This window comes from Octopus sinensis, linkage group LG18 (assembly GCF_006345805.1).
Source record: "Octopus sinensis linkage group LG18, ASM634580v1, whole genome shotgun sequence".
Lineage (NCBI taxonomy): Eukaryota > Metazoa > Mollusca > Cephalopoda > Octopoda > Octopodidae > Octopus > Octopus sinensis.
This window is the reverse complement of record NC_043014.1, coordinates 35,084,122-35,111,268: the sequence shown is the minus strand read 5'-3', so window position 1 is coordinate 35,111,268 and position 27,147 is coordinate 35,084,122. Positions and strand designations below refer to the sequence as shown.

The window sequence follows — 27,147 nt, the reverse complement described above, 5'->3', positions numbered from 1 at the left end:
GAAGATATAACTCTCCTTACCTCGAATGCTATCCGACTGTTTTTATACACGCTTGCCCGTCGTGATTTGATTTTAATTACAGTTGACCTACTTCGACCCACCTCTTGTTCGCAACGGTATGCACACCTGTATAGTTGTTGTGTATGTTTGTTGTAAATACAATCATTTGGAGAAGCAACAGATAGAGAGCAGGCCGACCGCTTTGCAATACTGTCTCGACAGAATGTCATAGAAGGACAGCTATGGAATTCACCAACAATACAATTGTCCGGCCCACCCCTCTCTTACTTTTTCACTCACTCGCTTTCGTTTCGACAACATTCACTTGGTCTGTTTAGTTACGGATGATACTAGAACGATAAAGAATAACTAAGACCAATGCAATATACCCTTTTACAAAAAAAATATAACTCTCGTTACCTCGAATGCTATCCGACTGTTTTTATACAGGCTTGCTCGTCGTGGTTTGATTTTAATTACGTGTAAATGAAGAAATAAATGTTATCTACAACTTCGGCTCATGTCTTCTTTCTTTCATGGCAACCAACATCATCATCTTCGACTCCCAATATATGCATTATCCGTTACCTATTATCTCCCCTAATTTCGCTCTTGCGTCTCACGTTTGATCTTTGACTTCTGGCCGAAATCAGATCGCCATGTTGATTCGCTAGCCTCTGCACGCATTTTTTTTCTCTCCTTGTTTCTTTCTGTGTTTCTTTTCTGTGTATCTTTCTGTTGAAGAGCATAGGTTCGAAACGTAAAAGACTTGTTTTATTTATATTCCTGAGCGCCATACTAATACAATTGTTTGTTTGTACTCCACCTGCCTTCGTCTTTTGTTCATTTTCATAAAGCTTCCCGTTATATATATATATATATATATATAATCCGTTCTGTCTGTGTGTGTGTCTTCTAGGATCTCGGGCATCGTCCATTCGATTGCGCTCAAATTTGATATGTAAATACCAACGGTATCAGGGTGTGTATAAGTCTTGAAAAAATTACAAAAATCGATTCCAGGTGAGAATGCGATTGATAAAGCCGTGGGAACGTGCATTTGTACGCGCAAGTACATCAGCGTTTGCGATCGATACTACGCGTACGCTAGCAAAATGCACTTCCAGTTTGCGCAAAAAAAGCCGACTGGCTTGAAATAATGCCACAAACATCCAGTAAAGTAAGTTAGCTTAAAACTAGTTACTTAGTTCCCGAGGTTGTTGCTTTTCCTCAAAAATGTGTGTGTGTATCTTTGTGACTGTTCCCCACCACTGCTTGACAACCGCTGTTTGTGTGTCTACGTCCTCGTAAAACGGACCGGTAGTATAAGTACCAAGTTTTTTGGGGGTTTTTTAATCAAATACCGGGATCGATTCATTCGACTAAATATTCTTAAGTTGATGCCCCAGCATGGCTGCAGTCTAATGAACTGGAACAAGTAAGACATAAAAGATAAAAGATACACATGCGTAGATATTTATGGCAAAATGAAGTATATATTTCTTTACTGCCCACAAGGGGCTAAACACAGAGGGGACAAACAAGGACAGACAAACGGATTAAGCCGATTACATCGATCCCAGTGCGTAACTGGTACTTAATTTATCGACCCCGAAAGGATGAAAAGCAAAGTCAACCTCGGCGGAATTTGAACTCAGAACGTAACGACAGACGAAATACCTATTTCTTTATTACCCACAAGGGGCTAAACATAGAGAGGGGACAAACAATGACAGACATAGGTATTAAGTCGATTACATCGATCCCAGTGCGTAACTGGTACTTAATTTATCGACCCCGAAAGGATGAAAGGCAAAGTCAACCTCGGCGGAATTTGAACTCAGAACGTAGCGCCAGACGAAATACTGCTAAGCATTTCGCCCGGAATGCTAAAGTTTCTGCCAGCTCGCCGCCTTTTGGCAAAATGAAGTATAGACAGGCAAACAACTGACATCTGGTCATATTATGGCATTTACATATTTATATATTCAACGCGGAGGAGAGAAAAATCATTAAGTACAGGAGCCTGTCCGGCCGCTCTCAGTTTGTGCCGGTTGCCGTCGAGATGTCAAGGGTTCTAGGACACCGTACTACCGATTTCCTCTGCAAAACATGGATAGCGGTGGCCCATTGGAGAAATGAGCCCCGCGAGGTGGGGTGGCTACTCCCCACTTTTTCTCTCCATTTTCTCTTTTCCTTTTTTCATCTTTTTAAAGTGTATACTCTTTACTCTTTTACTTGTTTCAGTCATATGACCGTGGCCATACTGGAGCACCGCCTTTAGTCGAGCAAATCGACCCCGGGACTTATTCTTTGTAAGCCTAGTACTTATTCTATCGGTCACTTTTACCGAACCGCTGAGTTACGGGGACGTAAACACACCGGCATCGGTTGTCAAGTAATGTTGGGGGGGGGGGACAAACACAGACACACAAACACACACACACAAACACACACACACACATACACACACACACGCTCACACACAGACACACACATGTATATACATATATACGACGGGCTTCTTTTAGTTTCCGTCTACCAAATCCACTCACAAGGCTTTGGTCGGCCCGAGGCTATAGTAGAAGACACATGCCCAAGGTACCGCGCAGTGGGACTGAACCCGGAGCCATGTGGTTCGTAAGCAAGCTACTTACCACACAGCCACTCCTGCGCCTATATTAGCAAATAAAGTGCCTCTATTTATTAAAATATTTAAAAGAAATATTTAAGGAGTTTAAATCACGAGAGATCAATAAACGATCGATTGAGCAACGTTCATAATGGTTGTGATACACGTTAATATATTCCCGAAATCTTTTTGTGGTAAGTCGGTGTTACTAATATAATATTGTCGCTAATTTCTTAAACTTCCTTCGGTATAGGCGCAGGCGTGATTTTGAGTTCGGTGCTACTGTGTGGCACATTGGGCAAGTGTCTTCTACTGTAGCCTCGGGCCGACCAAAGCCTTGTGAGTGGATTTGGTAGACGGAAACTGAAACAAGCACGTCGTAGATAGATAGATAGATAGATAATAGATAGATAGATAGATAGATAGATAGATAGATAGATAGATAGATAGATAGATAGATAGATAGATAGATAGATAGATAGATAGATAGATGGATGGATGGATGGATAGATGGATGGTGTGTGTGTGTGTGTGTGTGTGTGTGTGTGTGTGTGTGTGTGTATGTGTGTGTGTGTGCGTATCTTTGTGTCTGTGTTTTCCCCCATCACTACCGCCATCACTCGGCAACTGGTGCTGGTGTGTTTACGTCCCCGTAACTTAGCGGCTCGACAAAACAGACCGATAGGATAAGTACCAGGCTTCAAAAAATGTAAATACTGGGGTCGATACATTCGACTAAAATTTCTTCAAGACTGGGCCCCAGCATGGCCGCAGCCAAATGACTGAAACAAGTAAAAAAATAAGATTTTAACGATGACTAGCAGTATCGCCCGGCGTTGCTCAGGTTTGTAAGGGAAATAACTATAAAGCATTTTTAGAGAGTTATAGCCAAAAAATAGCAAAAAAATGGGAAAAAATGATGGTAAATTTTTTTTGAGAGTAAAAAAGGTGGAGTTGCGTCCCCTAGACAGTTTGCGGTTTGTGTTTCTGATTCTTGACCCCATGTCGAATTTATCGATTTTTTCAGAACTGGGGGAACTTTTCAAAATTTTCTCTGCGTTAGTTTTGAATTATGACATTGTGCTATGTGTGTGTCAAGTTTCATCAGAATCGGTTGAAAGCCGTGGTCAGGGTGAGGGTACAAGCAAACAGACACACAGAAACACGCACAGACAAACTGCCGTTTATATAGAGAGAGATAACTTACCTATCTAATATCAATAACACGGACTGAACTTATAACGATTCTGGGAATATATTAGCATATATATCACGCCATTACGAATATTTCTCAACCGAGCCCGTTATTGATTTCTTGTCATTTAAACTCCTGCAGCACTTTTTCTACATCCAAGTTGTATAGATATATAAACATGTAATTGTTCCAATAGGACCAGTTACTAGTTGTTAGTTTGTCTATACTTTCATTCTAATACAGGTGTTTCGTTACAGATCGATTGAAACACTGCTGCTATAACAATTCTCAGCAGTAACATCACTGCATTTTAAATTGCAGTTAGGAGACGTAATTATCTCGAGTAATCACAATATTACCAGAAATACAATATATGGCTGTGTGGTAAGTAGCTTGCTAACCAACCACATGGTTCCGGGTTCAGTCCCACTGCGTGGCATCTTGGGCAACTGTCTTCTGCTATAGCCCCGGGCCGACCAATGCCTTGTGAGTGGATTTGGTAGACGGAAACTAAAAGAAGCCTGTCGTATATGTATATATATATATGTGTGTGTGTGTTTCTGTGTCTGTGTTTGTCCCCCTAGCATTGCTTGACAACCGATGCTGGTGTGTTTACGTCCCCGTAACTTAGTGGTTCGGCAAAAGAGACCGATAGAATAAGTACTGGGCTTACAAAGAATAAGTCTCGGGGTCGATTTGCTCGACTAAAGGCGGTGCTCCAGCATGGCCGCAGTCAAATGACTGAAACAAGTAAAAGAGTAAAAGAGTAAAAGAGTAAAAGAGTATATATATATATATCATATATATATATATATATATATATATATATATATATATATATATCTATATATATATAATATATATATATATATATATACATATATATACGTGGAGTAGATGAAATTAAGGCGACTGAAGAAGGGGAATTTTCCTTTTTTTTGTATGTCCTGTACTCTATTTTTTCGTTGTTTAAAAAAATGTTCATTTCCTTGGTTTTGTGTTATGTTTTCGTTTCTCATTGTGTTCGACGTTTTTTTTTTTTGGTGTCTTGTACCCATATATGCATGTATATATACATGTATGTATGTATATATGCATATGTTTTATTATTTATTAATTTATATATATATATAATATATATATATATATATATATATATATTATATATATATATATGGAGAGAGGAGGAGAGAGGGGAGAGAGACTTGAGTTTAAATGTACAAACTATATAGGTGCAAGAGTGGTTGCGTGGTAAGAAGCTTGCTTCCCAACCACATGGTTCTGTTGAAATTTACAGAAAAACAAAAGACGAAGACAGGTGTATGAACAACAATAAGCAGTTGTATTAGTTTGACGCTCGGGAAAGTGAGAAAGTCTTTTACGTTTCGAGCCGTAATATGGGGTAGAATTAAAAATACTTGTTGAGTTAGCGAACAATTATGCCGACTATATATGTGTTTATATATTATATATATATATATATATATAATATATATATATATATATATAATATAATATAAAATCCGTTCTGTCTGTCTGTCTGTGTGTCTTCTAGGATCTCGGGCATCCTCCATCCGATTGCGCTCAAATTGATATGTAGATACCGACGGTATTAGGGCGTGTATAAGTCTTGAAAAGATTACAAAAATCGATTCCAGGTGAGAATGCGATTGATAAAGCCGTGGGAACGTGCATTTGTATGCGCAAGTACATCAGCTGGTGCAATCGATACTACGCGTACGCTAGTAAAATGCACGTGCAGTTTGAGCAAAAAAAAAAAAAGCCGGCTGGTTTGAAATAATGCCATAAAATATGCAGTATATTTAAGAGACCAAAAAAGTAAGATGCAAAAGAGATATTTTCTTCAAACTTGGCATGAAGGAAGGAAAGACTATTTGGTTTCTCAAGAAGTTTTTTTTTTTTTTTGCCTTAACTTCGTTTAACAAAACCCAAAATTTTATTGAAATAAAGGCATGCTTAATTATTTTTTAATGAAAAGAAAACATTGATTGCTTTTTATTCAGCAGATATGATTCAGCACCGTCCATTGGACGGGGGGGGGCGTTTTGCTCGTATATATATATATATATATATATATATATATATATATATATTTAATAGAGTAAACTTACTCAAATTATATAGACTCAAAGAATTAGAAGAGAAAAGGCATTACAAGTCCGACACCTGTTCCTCAGGGCTCGGAGTTACTTCATGACGTTGGAAAGTGTAGTTCAAAAATTTTCAGGGAGCAAACAAACACTGGTAAAATCCAGTGCCTCCTTCATCAGGGTGCATAGATAAGAGTTTAATGTATCACATCATTATACAGGGAAATTTAAAGGTAGAACAGGTGTAGTAATAGGCAAGGAAGTGTTAGTGGCAAGAGGAGGTAGGTGGCTGGATGGGATTATGTGAAATGTTGGAGCAAGGAAAGGGAGAGGAAGTCAGAAAGTCGGATTAAGATGATGGAAGGGTACAGAGAGAGTTTGTATTTGTAGTAGAAATGGAGAATTGGGAGATAAACAAGAAGTGTTGTAAGTGGTATTCGAAGGGTAGCCAATGCTGCGGGGTTTATGAATAGATGTAAAAAATTTAGGGTAGTAGGCAATGTAACTAAAGGCAAGTTGAGATAGTGAGAGAAAAGGAGGTGGGTTAATATCAAGTAAGGGGGGGTGGCAATTATATTCTAGTGGGGTGGCGAAGGGGGAATTTCTAGAATGAAGGTGGGTCGGCGGTGGAGCGTGAGTACTCAGGTATGTAGAAGTGTATTAAAGTAAATAGGGGTAGGTTGGTAGACAGAGAGAGGTATGGATGCATAGGTAGTAGAGGTGGCATTTGTCAGTGGTAAGCAATTTTAATTGGAGAGGCAAGATGGTAATGGAGGGGGGAGTTCAAAGAATGCGGATAGGGGTGAAGCAAAGGGGGAATGTGTTGTGTAGGAGGAAATTAGCAAAGAAAATGTTAAGATGGAATATTTAATCGACGGTTTATGTTACTAGTGTGATTAAGTTGTAGCTAAAGTTAATTGTAATTAGGGAATCACATGGATTTCGCAAAATGGGCAAATGATATGCAGTTAAAAAACTATGTTTAAGGGAACCACTTACCATCCTTCGCAACCACAACTCATTACTTAATAGATTCTCAGATGTAATCTTAAATGAAAACATTTGTTTTATAGATAGATAGATAGATAGATAGATAGATAGATAGATAGATAGATAGATAGATAGATAGATAGATAGATAGATAGACAGATAGATATTATTCATAGATATATATATATATATATATATATATATATATATAATATATATATATATAATATATATATATATATATGAAAGTTTGTTTGGTAAAGCACGTGGGTGAATATATAAGAAAATAGTAAAGAGTGAATGAAAACACAGATAAACTCTTAAAATTTAAAAACCTATTGAACAGCATAAACCCAAATATACAGTTCGCAATCGAATACAACCAAAAGGAACTCCCGTTCTTGGATATACTAATTAAAAAAATTAACCTTAAAATAGAAACAGACATTTTCTACAAAGCCACAGACGCCAAACAATACCTTCTTTTTAGTTCATGCCACCCAAGACACACTAAAACAAACATCCCCTTCAACCTTTCAAGAAGGATATGCACAATAGTGTCAGAACAAAACACTAGGAACTTCAGACTGCAAGAACTCAAAAACACCTTAATTGACAGACATTACCCAACTCAACTCATAGAGGATGGGATCAGACGTGCAACAGAAATCAACATAGAAACTTTAAGAAAAGTTCAACACAACAACACACCTTCCCCGAAAATACTACCTTACATATCTACATACAACCCCAGAAACAAAGAAGCTTTCACCATCATCACCCAGAATTTACCAATACTTCATAAAAACCCCAAATTAAAGGAAATTCTAAACATACACCAAATCATTAAAAGCTACAAACAGCCTAAATCACTTAAAAAGATTCTTACAAAGGCAAAATTGTCTTCTAAAATTACGGATGCAAAAGTAAAAAAAATGTGGTAGATCGAACTGTGCAACATGTCCTAACCTATTGGAAGGATCAGAATTCTTCTTTAAAGAGGGACAGAAATTCAAGATCAAATCTAACTTTACTTGTGCCTCTGAAAACATAATTTATGTCATTAAATGCTCGGGCTGCCACCAAGACTACGTGGGGTCCAAGGGACTATCACTCAGACGTAGATGCACACTGCATCGACAACAGATTGCATTCCCAGAATATAGAATGATACCTTTTAGTGAACACATTGAGAAATGCGCAAAGCAACTACAACCACAATTTTTAATCTTTCCATTTTACCAATGTGCTTTCGGATCATCATCACAAATTAGACTAAATAAGGAAACATTCTTCATTAAAAAGTACAAACCCAGACTCAACTATCCGAACTCAATAATACAGAGAAATTCACACTAAAGGAAAAAAAAAATTTTTAAGCGATTATCTCCCTTACACCGGAAGAAACCACTCACTACTTTCCCTTATTTAGAACTCTCCGTAGCAAAAATACAAGGATTACGTTATTAAAAATAAACATTAAGTCACAAGAAATTTGAAGAGCTAACTGCGAAACCGGTATTTCTTTAAAAATTATAAAATTATGTCATTTTAAGGAGGGAAAAAAATTTTTTCCAATATTCTCCAGACATTTTGACGCAAATATATATTTTTTAACATTTAAGCCTTCTGTCGTTTTTTCACTCTTTACTATTTTCTTATATATATATATATATATATATATATATATATATATACATTCATAAATGAGGATGAAAAATAGATATTAATTTAATAATACCATCAGTTTAACACCAAGTGGCCTAGCACATAAAAACCAGGGAGACGATACAAATTTATACGTAAATATAAGAGAGTTACCGTTAAGTGGTTAACTCTAGTGCTAGAAATAGCTCCTTATTCTGGTATAGCCACCGAAGTTTTTTCCACAAAGAAATAACATTACCTTCAACGTAAGGAAGTGAAATACAACGAAAAGATAGATTAATGCTGAACACTTAACGGTAACTCTCTTATATTTACGTATATATATATATTTATTTTATAGAAGGAGATAAATTAATTTACTCTGCTATGTATTGAGTACCTTATTTACTGTGGTTAACCCCGACTCACCCGGGACCTACATATATATATATATATATATATATATATATATATATATATATATATATATATAATATATATATATATATATATATATATATATATAATATATATATATATATATATATAAATACACACACATCTATTATATAAAATCCGTTCTGTCTGTCTCTATGTGTGTCTTCTAGGATCATGGGCATCCTCCATCCGATTGCTCTCAAATTTGATATGTAGATACTGACGATATCAGGGCGTGTATAAGTCTTGAAAAACTTACAAAAATCGATTCCAGGTGAGAATGCAATCGATAAAGCCATTTTTGTCCAGCTTTTCTTCCGTCAACCTGTACTAACTGCACCTTCTATTTTTTTGTTGTTTTTGTACTGCTTAAAGGCACGTTTCTTTCCTGTCAAGCTTACTATTTAAACCATATTTGTGTTCTCCCAGTCAATAGCCTTATCATTACTGGTACTTTGAACTCTTCGGCTGCATATTTGTGTGAATAAAATCGTTTTTCTTTGGAATAGAAAAAAAGTCTATCTTTATTTCTTCTTTTGCTGGTGACTCAAATTTAGGTTAAATCAGTATTTCTCAAAGGAGAGGCAAGTTGTTTTGAGAAAATTTGGTTTAAACGTTTGACAACTTAGCACTGTCCATTGGACGGGGGCGTTTTGCTCGTATATATATATATATATATGAAACAAAAGAGGGGGTGTGTTTCTACGCAGGAAAACTATAGGCAAATTTGTAGTCAAAAATCCACCTAAATTTGAAAAACTTGTAATTGCTTTTAAATAAATCTATTTACATAAATACCAAACTAGTTTCAACAATATTTTTTGTTTATCAACGGTAAAAATTTTAAATTATGAATTAGAAAAACATGTTGAAAAATTTCAATGCATACAAGTTTCAATAATATGAAATATGATTTAAATGTTCATAACATTCAATAATGTAAAAAATGTGGATCATCTTGTTTAAATGCACAAAATTCATTAGTGTTAGTAGTGATCGATATGAAATGTAGATCAATGTTTCGATCATACTGAGTTAAGAGGGGAAAAAACAAGGGAGAAATGAGGATAGTAAAAAAAGGATTTTGTTTACAGTTTCTCTGATTCTCTTTCCGTTATGTGCAGAGACTTTCGTTTGTAAAGATGGAAGGATGTGGCAAGGAAGTTGGGTATGAATGACCCTACTTAATCTCATCCATGGTAGAAAAGTATGGTGTAGCTGTTGGGCTTCATGGCCAAGAATAAACTTGTAAAACATGTAAATTTTAAAAATATAACTTTCATCAGGAGTGGCTGTGTGGTAAGTAGCTTGCTAACCAACCACATGGTTCCGGGTTCAGTCCCACTGCATGGCACCTTGGGCAAGTGTCTTCTGCTATAGCCCCGGGCCGACCAATGCCTTGTGAGTGGATTTGGTAGACGGAAACTAAAAGAAGCCTGTCGTATATATGTATATATATATAAGTGTGTGTGTATATGTTTGTGTGTCTGTGTTTGTCCCCCTAGCATTGCTTGACAACCGATGCTGGTGTGTTTACGTCCCCGTCACTTAGCGGTTCGGCAAGAGATCGATAGAATAAGTACTGGGCTTACAAAGAATAAGTCCCGGGGTCGATTTGCTCGACTAAAGGCGGTGCTCCAGCATGGCCGCAGTCAAATGACTGAAACAAGTAAAAGAGTAAGAGTATCATCGTATTTTTAGAACAACTTTAAAAAGAACTCATAAGCGCACTATTTGTTTGTAATGTCCTGTGTTGTCCCATCAATGTGTGATATATAATTATCGTAATAAAGAATCATCTCTTAGATACATCTCATCGACAAGAGTCAATAAACTCGAAACATCGATGTCTGAGATCCCCGAGAGAGGGGCGACACTGAACAAACTGGGTGTTTTCATACCTTTTTACCATAAGAGAGATATTTTTTCCATGGTAACTGCAGTGTATTTCCCTTTAGCAGTTGAAATACGTGACAAACAAAAATATGTACCGGGGTCGATTTGTTTGACTAAAAAAAAACAATTTTCAAGGCGATGCTCCATTATGGCCGCAATTCAATGACTGAAACAAGTTTAAAAATAAATGATGTCTCAGAAATTTAGGTCAGGATTTTTGTTACTGGCAAGTGGTTCTCTTAAGAGCTCAACCAAAACGGAAATGCGTCTTAAAAGCCGGTGTGCTTTTATAGTTAATCTAATACGTTAATTTTACACGGTATGTGGTCAGGTTTTGTTTGTTGTTATTTTGTAGTGATGTGGGTGGTATGCTTGATCAGCGTTGTATTAATGATATTTCTTTAATGGGTCCTGTCAGTGCTTGAATAGAGAAACAGACAGCTGAGACTGAATATTATAAACAGTGCAGCAGTGATTCGAAACCCCAACTGCTAGATAACCGGTCAGACCCATCAGCGAACGACAATAGTTTCACGTGATCAGTCTATTAAGCAACCAATCAGCGTGAAGCTATCACGTGATTCAATCTTCAAGAATATTCTTCTTGTACCCTATAAAAAGAAACCCTTTTAGTGCATAAATTCTTCGTAGAGCGATAACAGCGGCCGGCAGCTGAACGGCGAGCTGGCAGAAACGTTAGCACGCCGGGCGAAATGCTTAGCGGTATTTCGTCTGCCGTTACGTTGTGAGTTCAAATTCCGCCGAGGTCGACTTTGCTTTTCATTCTTTCGGGATCGATAAATTAAGTACCAGTTATGCACTGGGGTCGATGTAATCGACTTAATACCTATGTCTGTCCTTGTTTGTCCCCTGTGTTTAGCCCCTTGTGGGTAATAAAGAAATAGGTATTTCGACTGCCGCTACGTTCTGAGTTCAAATTCCGCCGAGGTCGACTTTGCTTTTCATTCTTTCGGGATCGATTAAATAAGTACCAGCTACGCACTGGAGTCGATATAATCGACTTAATCCGTTTGTCTGTCCTTGTTTGTCCTCTCTGTGTTTAGTCCCTTGTGGGTAGTAAAGGAATAGGTATTTCGTCTGCCGCTACGTTCTGAGTTCAAATTCCGCCGAGGTCGACCTTGCCTTTCATCCTTTCGGGGTCGATTAAATAAGTACCAGTTACGCACTGGGGACGATGTAATCGACTTAATCCGTTTGTCTGTCCATGTTTGTCCCCTCTGTGTGTAGCCCCTTGTGGGCAGTAAAGAAATAAATAATATTCTTCTTGTACCCTATAAAAAGAAGCCTTTTAGTGCATAAATTCTTCGCAGAGCGTTGACAGCGGCCGGCAGCTGAACGATATGCGCCTCTACTGATGGTTCCGGACATTAAGCAGACGGCCTAAGAGAGATGACCAAGAACCAATATGACAGATGACCAAGAACATCCGTCGCCACGAAGGTAGCACAATTGATATGTTGGGCCAACTGCATATTGCCATACCAATAGCATTCGGTAATTTCAGATCAGTATCTCTCTACAAGTCTTTATTTATTGCTGTTGTTAATGGCCAAAGCAGATTGTCTTCATATGCGACAAGAAATACTTCTCTTAAATGTTTGCGGGTGTTTTTCAGTTATTTCTTCATGCAATCAAGAAACATATTCTCATTCGCCAACTCAATGACGGCTCATCTAATAACCAGCTCTCATAACCATACGACCAGATAGCACCCGTGACAATAGCATGAAGTGTAGAAAGAGAGAAAAGGGTCTCATATCCCTTCCTCTCTCTCTCTCTCTCTCTCTCTCTCTCTCTCTCTCTCTCTCTCTCTCTCTCTCTCTCTCTCTCTCTCTCTGTTGGCTTTGCTTGTGTAGTTTATTTCAACCAATTTGCCACCTTTCCTTCCTCTGTTCCTCATCAAACTAGAACGCCTAAGAAAATCATTACAACTGGTGTGTATATTTACGGTCCTTTTCTCTCTGAGTTGAAATCCCACCAAGGGTAGCTTTGTCATTCGTCTTTATCTCTCGATACCGGCAATCCTTCGACATTGATAAACGACGTCATTCACCCACGCAACCTTCCCTCATGACATAGATTAAAGAGGCTAGGCTGAAATAGAGGGTGGATGATTTCGTCTCTTCATACCAACACTCTATGGACACATATCAAAAGAATGTCCAGACACCCACAAAAACAAAATCTCAATGAAGCATTAGACTCGGTTTAATCGACTACACCTTTCATCACTCCTACCACCATCCCCAACTTTGTGGCATTGCGCTATTGCTGCCGATATTCCGGTTTCAGCGTTCGATATTTCTCCATCCTTCTCCATTTTTTCAACTAAATACGTTCAACCTAAAGCAACACCTACCAAACTACTGATAATCACTATTTCATAATTAAGAAGCGAGAGTGAGTGGGAGGGAGATTAGTACAATTACTACCACCAGAACTATCAGTAGCATTCCAACACAGCCACACTTGACATATTATCTGATCTCCTAGCTTAGGTAAGTGACATAGAAGAATTTTTTTTTCATAACATAAATCCACTGATTGGATCATAGAGTATAAACAAAAACCGCTTAAATCAAGCCTTGTTAACTCCACATGCCTTCCTCTTTTTACTCACTTTATATTTAAAACTACAGCTATTGTGTATGTGTGTGTAAATATATATATATATATATATATATATATATATATATATATTATATATATATATATATATATATATATATATATATATATATATATATATATATATATATATATATACATACATATATATATATATATATATATACATACATATATATGTGTGCGTGTGTGTGTGTGTGTGTGCGCGTATGTGTGTATGTGTATGTATGAATGTATGTATGTGTATGTATGCATGCTCGCATGTATGAATGTACGTATATATATATATATAAACTGTCCGATGAACGGCAACGGGAAACTCAGAGTAACAGGTTTTGTTGAATTTTCTGCTGCTTTAAATAAAGCATATTACTCTACCACTGGTATTTGAGTACTCTTTTTTCCACCTTGTTTCACATTTATGTGTTTACTCCGGTGTATATATATATATATATATATATATATTGTTTTTTCGTTGTTTAAAAAATGTCCGATTCCATGGTTCTGTTTTTATGTTTTCGTTTCTTATTGTGTTCGACGTTTTTTTGGTGTCCTGTACCTATATATACATGTATATATACATATAGATGTAGGTACGTACATATATGTATGCATATATGCATATGTTTTATATATATATATATATATATGTCGTTTACTGTTTTTATTTTTATTTGTATTATTACTGTCTTGTATTGTTTTTACTGTCCTGTTTTTGTTACCACTTTTACCCCTCCGCAAAAAATCTCAAATTTTATTTAATTTGATTTGCGGGAAGGATCGTTTCACTGAAGTCGTGTCTCGCCTTTACCTTCGAAACGCGGAGTAGACGAAACGGAGGCGGCTGAAGAAAGCGGATTTTTCCTGTGTTGTATGTCTTGTACCCTGCTTTTTGGTTGTTTAAAAAAAATGTCCGTTTCCATTGTTCTGTTTTTATGTTTTCGTTTCTCTTTATGTTCGACGTTTTTTTGTGTCCTGTATATATACATATAGATGTAGGTACGTACATATATGTATGCATATGTTTTATATATATATATATATATATATTATATATATATATATATGTGTGTGTGTGTGTGTGTGTGTGTGTGTGTGTATGTGTGTGTGTGTGTGTATGTATGTATGTATGTATGTATGTATGTATGTATGTATGTATGTATATACATGCATATCATTCAACTACGGTAGTAGTTGAATAATATTCTTAAGACCGCAATTTACTCACACGCAGCATCTCTCAGAGCTTGTCGCTAATTCAGTTCCTAACCAAATGGAAAATCGTTAACATTTTTGAAGAGGACTGATCCTATATTTTGGCATTAAAAAATTGAGATTTCATCCAATATGAAAAAGTTTACATCAAAATTTGTAGCAACGTTATAGAAGACTAAGTAACGCCACCAATCAAGTTTAGATCGAAATAACTTTTTTTTTATTTTAGAAGCAAAATATATTTATCTTAGCTTCAATGATACAAGAAAGCGTAAAAAATTTTATAGTTTTGATCCCATGCAACAAAAATCTGTATCAAAAAATGTTGTTAGGTAAAATATCATAAAAAATATAAGTAAGGCAAAAAATTGGATTTAAGTATAATTTTCTTTATTTCAAAACAAACTGTATTTTAAGCTCAATTCCAGGAATTTCATGGTTTCAATCACATGCAATGAAGTTTTAAAAGAAAAAAATTATGAGTGTTTGTTTCTCAAATTTGAGGGTAACAATATAGTTCATAATCTTTTATGAATATAGTTCTATAATGGGACTTTTAATATATGTCACCGGTGTCATTGAGGTAAGGAAAAATTATCAACGACACCGCTAGTTGAGACATTTGACATTATTAATTAGCATAATTGCATAGCCTGGAAAAAATGGATTACATGGGAAAATGTGAGCAAGGGAAATAATATTCTGAAGATTATAAACCTGGAAAATTACAGGACAAGTTATTACAGTTGGAAAAGTTCAAGACAACTTATTACATCTGGAAAAGTACAAAATAAGAACATTTTTACTTAAAATATTGCAGCTAAGGATAAAATTTGAATGTTAAAAAATTATTTGATTTTAATTTACAAAGTAACATTATAATTAGAAAAGGTACCATTATTTTGTTAAAATATTAACACACTAGAATACTTTAAAAAAGAGAGCCATGAGTACCAATATAGCTAAAGTTTTATACAAAGTAGAATAGTATATATGGTAGGCAAATTCATTATGAAAAAATAGGTATTGGGTCAAGACTAAGAATGTGAAGACTTGGCAATAACTTAGCCAATAACTCAAGCAAATTTTACTGCGAATTTGTTGTTATTGGTAGACTTTACTGTAATATATAACTAATTTTTGCATCATTCTATTTGTTGTACTAATTATGTACTACTATTATTTTATAACCTATTTTCAACTTTTTAATTATTAATTAATAATTAAACAAATGAATTTTTTAAAGTGCAAAAATATTTTGAGTTAAGTTACAGGGATGCAAATATACCAGCATCGGTTGTCAAGCAATGGTGGTGGGGGAACAAACATATATGTGTGTGTGCGTGTGTGTGTGTGTCTTTTAGTTTTTGTTTACTTATACACATCAACAAATGAGCCAATTGAACAACTTTCTGTAGTTATTCAATTTGCTAGAAATAATAGCCAAATCTCTCTCATACTGTGCTCTTGCTAGTATTAAGGAAAGGGAAAAAATAGAATTTATATTTTTTTTTCGGCTCTATGAATTTAATTTTTTGATGCTTTCATCCATTACTTGATACAAGAAAAGAGAAATTGAAAAATTCCTGACCAAAACAGAGAAATTGTAACTTAACAAAAATATAGAAAGAGAAAGAAAAGGTTGTATTCGAAAACTAAAAGATGTTTTTTACCTGAGGTGTAATTTTATAATTAAAACAAATTCAAAATTTAAATTTCGGAACATAGGACTTACCACGTTATCTGGTGTATGGCCGAATTCAAATGGGTAGAAGACCTAAAACAAATGGGGGGGGGGGACTTTAATAGCCAGGGGTCAATTTCAGCTCAATCATAGAAAGGAATTAAAAGGAATTCAGCCACTCCCACTCACTCTCTCTCTTTCTTTCTCAATTCCTCTCGCCCATGCTCAACACATGCGTCAAATTTAAGTATCTTAATTTTCCTGTTAAGAGTGTTGCTACTTCGGTGGAACAGTAGGCATGGGTGTTGAGAAGTAGTAATGCCACGCATAGGTGTTGGCTTCAAATCTCTTCCAGAAATTACAAGAGCTCTAGTTAAAATTTTTATTTAAACAATAATATTTCTTTCAACAGTTTTTTTTTTTGTGCGTGACACACGCGTCAGGTACGTACAAAATACAAATTGGCGTATTAATATTATTGATTATAATAGTAATGCAGAGGTACCAAAAATCAACTACTGATAGACAAAATGGTAATGCAAGATTGTAAACGAAGAACAAATCTGGGAATGGCCTGGATTGACCATCGCAAAGCTTATGATATGATTCCACATTCGTGGATCATTGAGTGGTTCGATCTGTTTGGAATTGCAAGGAATGTAACGGAGTTCCCGAAGAAAAGCATGGTGGGATGGAAAATTGAACTGACATCTTACGGAAAAAGTTTGGACACCCTTGGTATCGGAAGAGGGATTTTCCGGGGTGATAGCCTATCTCTGTTGCTTTTTGTTCTCTGCATGACACCCCTGACCTAGGTATTTAGGAAAATTAACCTGGAGTACCAACTAGAGGGAAAATCCCAAACATTCAACCACCTCCTCTTCATGGATGATTTGAAACTGTAAGGCAAAGATGAGACACAAGTGAGTTCATTGGTGAACACAGTCCACTGTTTTAGCACTGATATAAAATACAATTTGGACTCAAGTGCGGAATAATCTACCTAAAAAGAGGTGGGGTACAGTACCTAGCATGGATAGAATTACCGAATAGAGACTTGATTAAACAAATTGCAACGCAAAGATACCTTGGTAACTGGAATTCAATGAGATAATGGAAAAGGAAAGAAAAGAGCAACTGAGGATGGAATATTTCCGAAGACTGAAATTGGTGTTACACTCAAAATTGACGAGATAGAATAAAATCCAAGCAGTGAATATGTAGCTGAAAGCATCACTGCGGTATGGCGCGGAAATTATAAAAAGGCAAAAGAGAGAAGTGAAGAAAATGGATACCAATACCAGAAAGATGTTGACAGTACACAGAGTCTTCCACCCTAAGAGTGACACCGATAGGCTGTACATGTCCAGAAGAAAGGGTGGGAGAGGTTTGATCAGTTACCAGGACTGTATCGAAGCGGGGGGAAACAGCTTAGTGTGATATATAAAAAATTCCGTGGAGCCACTTTTGAAACACACGAAGAAGGCCGGCGTCATCAAAACTGAAAATTGGGTAACGAAGGATAAATGTAAACAAGAAATGGTAAAAGAAAACATGAAAGGAAAAGAAAAGTATAGCCAGTTTGTAAAAGATTTGAACACAGGACCGGTAGCTATGGATGAGGAGTGAACTGAAGATAGAGACAGAAGTACTCATATGCGCAGTACAGGAACAAGCATTCAGGACCAATTATATGAAGTGCACAAAGCTACTGATAGCGACAAATGCAGAATGCGTGGTGAGAGGTGTGAAACAGTATGGCACATCGTTAGCGAATGCCAGAAATTGGCACAACGCGAATACAAAAGACGACATGACAATATGGCAAGGATGAGCCATTGGGAGCTCTGTGGAAATCACGGCTTACAAAGAGCAAGGATGTGGTATGAGAAAACTCCAGAAGGAGTCAGCGAAAATGAGAATTGCAAAATCCTGTGGGATGCAATGATCCAGTGCGATCATCCGACCAGATATCTGAAACAGGACATTGTTGTGGTGAATAAAAAGAAAGAACATGTATGATAATCGACATAGTTTGCCCCGGTGACGACAAGACTAATGTGAATGAAGAAGAAAAATAGACAATGACGATTTGAAGTGGGAAATATGAAGGTTGAGGTCAATGAAGAGAGTAGACGTGATACCAATAGTAATTGGTGCACTTGGAAGTATCAGCAGTCAACTACGAACATGGCTGAAAAAGATTGTTGCAAGTGTGAAGGTAGAATACCTACAAAAATCAGCATTATTTGGAACTGTAAGAATTCTTCGAAGGGTTCTTGGAGCATGATCAATAAATAAGTGTCACTTTAGTCTGCTGGCTGTGGGCAGCTGGTACTTTCCGTCATATCCAGCAAAATCAGCTGTGAGCTGATGCAGTACCAGGCAGTGGCTCTCACGGCTTTTGATCTTAACTGATTGGAAGTGCTATCATGTACATGTTTTGTCTTGTTATAAAAGATGGACTACAGTAAATATTCTGCTCAATACCACAGATTTTCTCGTCAGTTGCTTTACGTTAGCCAGTTGATCATGCCCCTTCGTGGCATCTCTGATCATGAGCAGAAGTAGTGGTGGGAGGCATCATAGCCATGTGCTAAGAGGAATTCTCTGGGAGTTGGATAATTTACATCTGGAGATATGGGTATTGTGTTCATCATCATTAAACAAACTTATTCAGGGACCTTTTGAGCGGGATGGGCTACTCAACCTGAAGAAAATTTTAATTGGGCTCCACCTGCAAGTTCATGTGCTGTTTATCTTGATATAAGATCACCATGTCACGCACATAGTTGTGATGCATGTGCCTGGTGTACTCTTATCACACGGGTTGTCATGATGAGTATAATGGGCTTCGTATATTTTACTCCAGTGTCATTTTCATGGCATGCACTGCTCTCGCACTCAATAATAATAATGATATGTGGTGATGGAGAAGAAACAATAAATCATATTGTCCCTGGCTGCCCAATCCTGGCTAAGAAGGAATATATTCACAGACACGAAAGAGTTAGGACCCACATACACTGGAAGCTATGCCAACACTATGCAATAACGACAGAAAAAAAGATGGTACAGGTACACTCCAGAAAAGGTCACAGAAAATGAGAAAGCAACCATACTCTGGGATATGCCAATACACACAGATAGAGAAATTAAGGGCAATTGGCTAGATATAGTTGTCAGAGAAAATCAATTAAAAAAATGCTTTGTAATTGATACATCAATACCAACAGATGACAACGTTTCTCTAAAAGAAATGGAGAAACTTTCAAGACCTGGAAATAGAGGTAACTCGAATGTGGAGTCTAAAAACAGAAGCAATTCCTATCATAGTGGGCGCAATAGGTATGATAAATAAAAACATTCAAACAAATCCATAACAAAAACACCGGGACTCACAAGTATATATAGCATAGAGAAAATAACAGTACTAGGCACCGCACACATCCTACGTAAAAAAAAACTTTTAATACGGTAAAAATAAGAGCACCACAACAAACCACACCACTTACCCAACGCTCAGAGCTGCGCTCGGTAGCGCAGTGAAAGCACGTGATGAAAATAAGACTACTGAATGATGATGATGATGATAATAATAATAATAATAATAATAATAATAATAATAATAATAATAATAATAATAATAATAATAATAATAGATAATAATAATAGATAATAATAATAAAGGCATCGGAGCGGCGATGCATACCTTGCACGCATATACATAAATTTTTCGTAAATTATAGTATGGCTTACAATGCATTGCTTACCCATGCTTTTTAATTGACCTGAATCATAATTTTTTTTTAATTATCATCATCCTAGGTATTTATACTCAGGTGAAATTAAGAAATCAGCTGGTAAATAAACGAAAACCTCGAATCTATCACTGTGCATACGCACACGCAAGCGCGCGTACACACCCATCCACACCCATACACCCACCCACACACACAAACGCACATACACATACACACACACAAAGTCGCATATGTATGTATGTATGTATGTATGTATGTATGTATGTATGTATGTATGTATGTATGTATGTATGTATGGATGGATAGATAGATGGATGGATACATGCATGCATGCATGCATGTATGTATGTATGTATTTTTGTAAGTATGTATGTATGGATGGATGGATGGATGCATGCATGCATGTACGTATGTATGTATGTATGTATGTATGTATGTATGTATATGTATGTATGTATGTATGTATGTAAGTATGTTGTATTCTTGTGAAACATGGACTTATTACGAAAGGCATTTTAAATTGTTAGAACAATTCCACCAAAAATGACTTCAACGCATTTCAAACATTTAATGGGGTTCTTTTACTCCAAAACACAGACGTCCTTGCATCTGCAGGCATCACCTCAATTAAATCTATGATTCTGAGGAACGAAATGAGATGGTGTGGCCATATTGTTCGTATGGCGGATGAACGCATACCGAAACAGTTGCTTTATGGTGAGCTTACTGAGGAGAAACACTATCAGCGTAAACCTTAAAAAAAGGTTTAAGGACGACATAAGGACTATTATGAAGTCACTTGGAATGGATCCAGAAGACATAGAAACCCTTGCTTCGGATCGAGTTGGATGGCGGACAAAAGTGTGGAAAGGAGTGAAAGTATTTGAAGAGGCCAGGATAACGCATGTAGAACTCAAAAGAGATCTAAGGAAGAATGTAACGATCGAGAAGGTGAATGACAATGACCTTTTTTGTGTGCACAGTTTGTGACAGACCATGCTTGTCTTATGCTGGGCTCAAATCTCATTTGCGAACCCATGGAAAACGAACCTCCACCAACTATTCAGCCGATAAGTCTGTGCACACCTTTGAATTCAATGTATGCCAGAAGGTTTGCAAATCTTACGGAGGCCTCAAGAGACATTTTAAGATCCACAAAGAGCAGAACTTATCTGCAGCTCTTGGTGGTCCAAATCGGATGTGCAGTCTATGTGGATGTCTTTTCAGAACATTGTCTGGTTTAAAAAGCCACTTCAGATGCCATGATGGTGCTAAATAGATCATGAATGTCTTATGCTCTGTTTTGAATTAGTTTAAGTCACTTAGCAATCGCAGATAAAGTTGAACGATTGCCGTGATGATGACGGCTTTTTAGCCAGTAGTATGTGTCCACCGCTGTCCTTTAACCTCCAGACAACCTCCTTTTCCTTGATGGTATGTCAACTTTGAAGAATCCATGAATCTTGAGATTATCTCCCTTTTGCAAGTGAGGGCTGATCTTGTCATTTTGTATTATATTATATTTCCTCATGGTTTGGAGATAATTGTAATAAATCAAGAATTTATGTTGTATGGTGTTTGATCTACTTGTATTTTTCTATAACATCCAATATATTGCCAAATTGCTTCAAACTGAAAATGAAAATGTACAACACTGAGTGGGCCATCAGAGTTATGTCCCTTAGATGGATTGCCATGGTCAATGGTCTGCAAGCCAGGATTCAAGTAATAAAAGTCCCACTTCACCGCCACCAGTATTATACATTTGATAGTAAGGCCGTGAGAACCTAAAGGGGTAAGGTACAGAAGTGGAATGACAGGGTGGTGAGGAAGTTATTTTAAAACCGGAGCGGTTGCGTAAGGCGGCGAGCTGGCAGAAACGTTAGCACGCCCGGCGAAATGCGTAGCCGTATTTCGTCTGCCGCTACGTTCTGAGTTCAAATTCCGCCGAAGTTGACTTTGCCTTTCATCCTTTCGGGGTCGATAAATTAAGTACCAGTTACCCACTGGGGTCGATATAATCGACTTAATCCGTTTTTCTGTCCTTGTTAGTCCTCTCTGTGTTTAGCCTCTTGTGGGTAGTAAAGAAATAGATATGTATAAATGCTGGAAGTGTGTGTGAGTAATACTAACTCCTTGCTTAAGATGAGAGGAACACTGGTGACTAGAGTAGTAAGATCAAAAGTCAATTCGTACCATAGACAATCGCGAACGGCTTGGTTTGAATCGAAAATGTGTGTGTGTGTGAGAGAGAGAGAGACTACTGCTTGACAACCGATGTTGGTGTGATTACGTGCCCGTAACTTAGCGGTGCGACCTTAACATTCGATAGAATAGAGACCAGGCTTTTAAAAAAAATAAGTACAGTGCTTGATTCATCAGACTACAAATTCTTCAAGGCAGTGGTTTCACCGTGGCCACAATCTAATGACGACTGAAACAAATAAAAGATTAATAAAAAAAGAAAAGAAAGATATACACTCGCACACACACGCAAACACAAACATTTGCATACATAACCGGAATCGCATACAGACACACAGAGGCGCGTATTCATGAGCACCAGTTTAGAAACCAATCACGTGATAGCCACGCCTAAATTAGAATAGAGTAGTTTCCCTTGCGTTTTGAATTCAATATTCATCTACAATTGTTTTCATATTCGGAGATCTAGTGAGTTCTTAGATTTTTGTCTCCTATTACGTACATAACGTATTCTTGCTCAACTTTCTTTTCCTCTTTGGCCAATACATTCTATCACTGCTCTTTCCTCTTCTTGTTTATTTTCTTTTTGCTTTGTTTTTGCCGTTTTTCGCAGTATCAGAAATTACTGTTAAACTTAAGTTACGTGTGTTTGTGTGTGTATATGTGTGTGTGCGCACATATATATATATATTTAAATAAGGATAATATCGATATTTAAATTATTCTTGAATTATTCAGTAATATCTTTTTGCTAGTCTATTTTGTCCCTCTATCTTATCTTATGGTGCGATATGAACATTTAAGGTGGTTCTTAGAGTCAAGGATTTGACTGCTATTTCAGCATGGTGGTGTCTCTCAGACACCCTTATTTTTAGTTATATATATATATATACATATATATGGCGGCAATCATACATAACTACGTACATTTGATATATAAACTTGAAACCAAAACAGGTGCGCAATCTTACGATCAACCGCGATCATAGACCGTTTTTGTTTTTGTATATCAAAAACTTATTTTTAGGCGGTGGATTATCAGTTAACGGAAATTTTAACTATGTGTGTATATAATTCTTATTTGGAATGGTGCTTCTCGAAGTAGATAAAGCGTGTAAAAACTGGATTTAAAACCTGTTTGGTATGTCTGTATCTCGTTAACGGCGACTAAAAATATTAAAATTTGATAAACCACTACAGCAAAGGGTTACTGAATATGCAAAATTCGTAAGGTTATAACTATATTTGTGTGTGTATATACGTACAAACACACATACACACACACATCGTTTTCTCCAACTACTTGAATATTTTCAATTTTCAAAGCATCATTTTCAAATTTTCCAGTCTGATGTAGTTATGCATGCTGACACGACAGTCGCATTCGATTTTTAGTAAAATTGACGATGAAGAAGTTTGAAGCATTTAAATTTACGCAACTTTAGCTAATGAAATAAAGCCCAGCCTCCACGCAAGAAAATTAAAAAGATATATATATATATATATAACAGAAATAGGCTGAGGTTCACTACAACTATTTCAGGCCTGTATTTTTTATTGATGTACAAATCACTCATATGTACTGGTCTAGTAAGTACATGAGTGTCCGTACACATTGTTGATACGCATCCTGTTGTTAACTCTACCTTGGTGTTATTAAAATAATGGACCGAGTGTGGTCCATCACTTTGATTTAACTAAGAAATTTAAACTGTCATATTTTTTTTAAACTGTCCATTTTTTTTTTTTTAGAAATAGTGAAATTTAGAATTTATGGAGGAAGAGGAGTGGTTAAAAAAATTTTTTTTTTTTTTTTTTTTTTCATAATCGTATGAATTTCCATGTGTAGAACAAATTCACAAACATTTTCAGAAAATTTTAAAAAAAAATAGGATCTTTTCCTTTTGATGGACGGAATTTTCTAGTTAACTAAAAAATTTGAAACTTCGTATACTGGTAGAATGTGTCAAAAGAAAACATTATTGTAAACAAAATTGTAATTTCTAAGTTTAACGTAGTTTAATGATTCGAATTTTAACCAATGAAATCCTAGCATTTGAGATGTTTTCTTTTGACACATTCTATCAGTATACGAAGTTTCAAATTGTTTAGTTAACTAGAAAATTCCGTCCATCAAAAGGAAAAGATCCAAAAAATAATAAGTAAGTTATGAGGGCTTATATGTGGTGCTTAAACCATAATTCTGCCCCACTAAGACAACGATTAGCATAGTATAACAATTCACTAATCTCAATTTTAGACGTGGTGTTATGTCTTTTGACATAACCCCATATGGGGTTCTTAAACCAGAATTCTGCGGGGAAATGTTTACAGAAGGACTGAGAATGTAGAAGAACTAAAAGTTTTGTATAAAAAAAAATGGAGTGGTGTTTCAGAATATCTATCCATGCCCCATGGGGAAGGAAAAATGCAAAGAATCAAGTGGGCTTCTTTTTTTTATATTTTGTCCTTCAGTGTTTTTGAGTTCCTGTGTTTCATACAACAGGAATTGTGATTCCAAAATTTTCATGGCTAATTCCTTGTCCTCTCTGTTCCCCCATAAGACAGTGATAGCTATTCTGAAATTCCATCAAAGATTGATTCAGAATCGTAAATACCATTGAATGAGACCTTTTCGCTTCCCATAAGGTATAAGTGCCTCATCCAAAACTCCAAATATTAATATTGCGCCCATATTTCATTCAGTATATTGCCTGTCACTAATCTTGAGTCATTTTTTCAGCTACATAAATTAGAACTAGTCAGAACTTTTTCTAACCAAAAAGGCTTGATTAGACTGATGAGGTATAACAAGACTAAAACATGTCAATAGTTATCTCCCTTCACCTACAAACAGAACTCATAATTTCCCCTAAGCCAGTAAACTTAATTTTCTGAAATTATTGTTCTTTTTAAATTATCTCCCTTTGTTGTGAAAGTTGCAAAATTTTTTCTCCATGAGTCATTTAGCTAGGACACCTTAACTTGATTATCATTGTAAGAATAAGTCAGGTCGAATGCAACATTTTGTGTCCTACTTGTTGCTATTTCACTTTACTTGCTTGGAATTTAGTTACAAGTAACAAAAATGTTAGTGATTGCTTCCTTCAAAAATTCCATGCTTCCCAAAATTCTCCAACCCTACTCCCAACATGTGTAATGCACCCTTTCTTCATGACTCTTCCAATGTTCACTTTTCAATCATTTTTTGTTTAATTCTGTGTACTCTGCATGTGTGCATGTACTTTAGCCTTCACTATTGTCTTTCTTTACTTAACTTATATATCTACTTTCTGTCCCCACTTTTTAATTATTATAAATATGAATATGCTAACTTTTGTTTTTTTTTACGTACATACCTATGTACCTGTGGTGTGTGTCACACTTACTTCAACGGAAGAGTTAAAAGGTTGAAGGGAGAGGTACAAAGAAAAAGAGAAATAAAAGGTGTTAAGCAGAGGAGGTATAGTGGAAGTGAGTGGCAAAGCAGGAGAGAGGAGGGACAGTGAGGAAGTGAGAGAGATAGTAAGCAGTGAGTGAAAGGAAGGTGGCATTCCTATTTTTGTTTTTAAATGTTTATCAGTATTTTCAGAGTAGACTGATGCATGCATCAAAAGAAAAATAGATACATACATAGTACATACACACATTGTTAAATCAAAAGCGGGAGAAAGGAGGGAAAGAGAGGAAGTGAGACAGAAAGAGACAGTTAGTTAGTTAGTTAGTTAATTTGGCTCAAAAGCAAATAGCAAGGCCATGTAGGGGGACATGGAGTTAAGTACAGGGTGGTGTTCATGTAAAGAGTTCAGGCCACTTGAGGTCAAGGGAGACTTTGAACAAAGCGGTCGTCGGCATCTTCACCATCTCGTCTGGCAGCTTGTTCCACGGATCCGCAACCCGGACGGAGAAAGCTCCTCTCCTTCGATTGAGATGAAATCGTCGCAGGTAGAGCTTTTCGGAATGACCCCGCAGCCAACGCTCTGGAGCAGGAGTGAAGAACAGCTCTTTCGAGAGGTTACACTTTCCGCTTATGATGTTGTGGTGAGTGGTGACTGAAAGGAAGGTGGCGTTCATTTTGAGTTTTTAAATGTTTATCAGTATTTTCAGAGTAGACAGATACATACATTGAAAGAAAAGTAGATACATACATCAAAAGAAAAGTTGATACATAAACACATTGTTAAATCAAAGAAAATAACGACAGCAAATGCTGGATGTCACTTTCACTTTTCATTAACGCACAAGTGGCTGACATGCATATCATGAAATTAACGCACAAGTGGTTGAGTACTCCACAGACATGCATACCACTAACATAGTACTCTGGGAAATTCGGCCTCACACAGAATGTGACAAGGCTGGCCCCTTTCAAGTACAGCTACAACTCATTTTTGCCAGCTGAGTGAACTGGAGCAAGGCAAATCTTCAAGTGGTTGGAAGAAAGCGAAAATAGATCCTATATAGGGGCAGGAAAATGTTTAGTCATTAGGGTCACTATGGGTGTTAATCTGGTCCTAACATCAGCTTTTGTGGGTCTCACAGATCTGGAGGCCAAGCCCCCAGATAAACACCAATGCACAGGCTGTTGTTATCAAACTGAGCATGAGTTGAGGGCGAAGTCACTACATGATGGAATAGCAATCATTTCGTCCTAGCTTTCACTGCTTAAGCTAAACACATGACATTTTTGCCTTACGATATGGAACATTTCCTTTTCTTTC

The 27,147-nt window shown here is 36.5% G+C and overlaps 1 protein-coding gene and 1 long non-coding RNA gene across 5 annotated transcripts in view; one reads left to right on the top strand and one right to left on the bottom strand.

The window, feature by feature from the left end:
- Positions 1-43: 43 nt before the first annotated feature.
- Positions 44-27,147, bottom strand: part of LOC118766977 — a 389,104-nt gene continuing 362,000 nt past the window's right edge. Inside the window, exons 2-3 of the long non-coding RNA XR_005002896.1 lie at positions 26,448-26,453; positions 44-303 (exon numbers count right to left, since the gene is read on the bottom strand). This is a non-coding gene — a long non-coding RNA (uncharacterized LOC118766977). The remainder of the gene's footprint in view (positions 304-26,447; positions 26,454-27,147) is intronic.
- Positions 13,306-27,147, top strand: part of LOC115221802 (copine-3) — a 65,124-nt gene continuing 51,282 nt past the window's right edge. For 3 of the 4 annotated variants that reach the window (XM_036510870.1, XM_036510869.1, XM_029792037.2), the window contains exon 1: positions 22,817-22,894. The gene's annotated coding sequence lies outside the window, so the exon portion shown is untranslated. Of the gene's footprint in view, positions 13,429-22,816; positions 22,895-27,147 lie in introns of those variants that run through there. The other variant, XM_036510868.1, reaches the window with a different exon arrangement.